At 42.8% G+C, this 2500-nt stretch overlaps 1 protein-coding gene across 2 annotated transcripts in view; it reads right to left on the bottom strand.

Moving 5' to 3' along the window:
* The window catches only part of LOC308309193 (ankyrin repeat and sterile alpha motif domain-containing protein 1B-like), a gene marked incomplete at its 5' end in the record, with an annotated part of 162184 nt that overhangs the window by 142990 nt on the left and 16694 nt on the right, over positions 1-2500 (bottom strand). The window lies entirely within an intron of this gene.

A 2500-nucleotide genomic window follows, 5' to 3' on the forward strand; every position in this document is an offset into this window, starting at 1 on the left:
CTACACCGCGGTGGATAGCCTTCCTCCGCGAAGCGACTCTGTTCGAGGCTTTAGACTGCTTGACGTGTTCCTGCTGCAATGACGCCGTTTGTTTTGTTAGTCTAGACATTACTTCCTGTACTGAGTGACTGTGAGAGGAACCTGGTGTCCCCAGGAAAGCTGGAACAGATGGTATGAGAGAGACATCACTGTGTTCCTCAAAGATGATACTTAGGTAAAAGTAACAAATTATACCACTGTTCAAGTACAAGTTCTGAAGGTCTCACTTAACAGTTCTGCTTGCCGTTGACAATCCCTCACCGGTCATTGAAAGGGTTAAAATCATGGTGCCGTTGACGGTGAGAACTGTCAATCTTACTGTATTTACAGTAAAGGTATAATTACTTACTGTACGTCGCTCCGGTCGCGTCCGCATCGGTAATGTCCGCGATTTGTTTACAACGCACGCCGGGCGTGCACGCGAAGTGAACGTCCTCCATAGTAAATCCATTGAGAGGCCCATAAAGAGACTTCATTTACCTCCAAAAGAGACATTTTGAGCCAAAAGGTGGCCTGTATAATGTACACAATAGACTCGGGCTGGGCGCAGCCATGATTTCTCTTCTGGGCTCACACTGTCATGTGACTAGATGATGTAATCGTTGCCGTCAAGTGATAATCCAAAAAAACAAAAACAACCCCCTTCCGCCCTTCAAAATAATAGCGGAGGCCTACGGAGAAAGCGACGCGTCACCAAGGCACCAAGGCATCCCTTCAGATTAAAGGCAATAGATGTGTTAAGGCTGCACTATGTAACTGCCTTGTTCTCCCCCTCGGCTCTGCAATCCTCTTGCAGAGCCAAGGTGGAAAAAGGAAAAAAAAAAGAAGAAAGAAAAGAAGCCATCTGACGATTGGACTGAGACAGAGAGCGACAAGTGATCTGAGGACACTGTGGCTGATGAATGGAGTAGTTGTATTAAGGCTGCCTGACACCGTGGTGACATTAAAGATAATGTACTGATGTACTGCCAACAACGCACCCGCCTGGATTTATCTTGTCTTTGCTGTGGTGGTGGAAGAGAAGATCTGAGAAGAACATTCTGTAAAGCACTGGTTCTCAACCTGTGGGTCGGGGACCCCCAAGGGGGTCCCCAAATTATTTTGGGGGGTGCCCAGATGATTAACTTAATGTGCAACATTGTTTTCTCTCTCAAGTTTAAGTGTATAGAGTGCATCTGCACATTTCTAAAGTGACAATTTAACGACTTTTTAATACCAAAAAATTTCAAATATTAGAGGAATAAAATGTGAAAATAGCCAATCTACATGTAGATCTGCTATTTTCACAAGAACCATGTTATACAAAATGCAATTCCTCAACTCTTAGTGCTCGTCAGGGTGGGGGTGTCCCCAGTTAAAATATGATTATTTGGGGGGTTGGGGACTGAACAGGTTGAGAACCACTGCCGTAAAGCAACTCTCTGTAGGCTAATAACTATGAATTGCATTGCTCACCAGCAAAGATTTTCAGGAAGAAAATCGAACATTTTCATCAAATCAAAGGAATTCCATGGGAGAAAAAAAGTCATTAGGAAGTAAATAGCCAATCTACAAGTTTACAACGGGGCGCGTAGCGACGTGTTGTGAGCTTGTAGATCTGCTATTTTTACTATTTTGGGTCCTGGGCAAACGTCTAATTTCTATTTTGGGTCTGGAGTTAACACATTTGTATCTTCAGGCTTTACTGCTCTTTTGATGAATATTTCCTCCAAAGCATTTTGTCCACTGGTTTTCTTTCCCATTGAAAAGCAGAATCCACCTTCATTGGTAGATTTAAACTTCGTCAGTCAGAGAAGGTCATAACATAGCTGATCTAAAAGCTCAATGTTCTCTATCCACAAGTTTCCAACATCCCATCGTGCATTGCGCATTAGTTGGACGGAGCATCGGCGCCGCAGCCGAGTGTGATCTACAAGCTCACAACGGTTGCATCTGCCACGCGACGTGAGCTTGTATGTCTGCTAGATAGATAGATAGGCAATTTGTTGCCCAGAGGCAGCACAGCAGTATAAGGTTATTTACAAAAGTTACAGAGAAGTATGATAAAAAGAAAAAAAACAAGAACAGAGTACAGAGTACAGTATAAAGTACAGTAAGAGCAAGGTACAACAGGAAAGGAACGAATAAAAGTGTCTTAAAGCACGACTATCAATATAATACAGTGCCCAAATCAAAGTGACCATAACAGTCAATGCTAGTTAGTGCAACAAGTATCTCAACATCCTGTCAAACACAAGCAGAAATACTAAAAAAAACTACTAACACAACCTAATAGTGCAGTGTCCAAAGCTGTTAACCGGAAGTGTGGTACAAACAATTCTCCAGTAAATTATCCAGTAAATTTCCCGCGGAAAGAGGTGGATACCCAACCCTAACCTCATAAAACTATGGAAATAGAAAGGGTAGCTTTCAGCGTAAGTTCACTAAAAGATCTAAGTTGTCACTCTCAGCTCTTCTAGCC

This window comes from Nannobrachium achirus (genome assembly GCF_963921795.1).
Source record: "Nannobrachium achirus genome assembly, chromosome: 23".
In the NCBI taxonomy this organism is placed as follows: Eukaryota; Metazoa; Chordata; class Actinopteri; order Myctophiformes; family Myctophidae; genus Nannobrachium; species Nannobrachium achirus.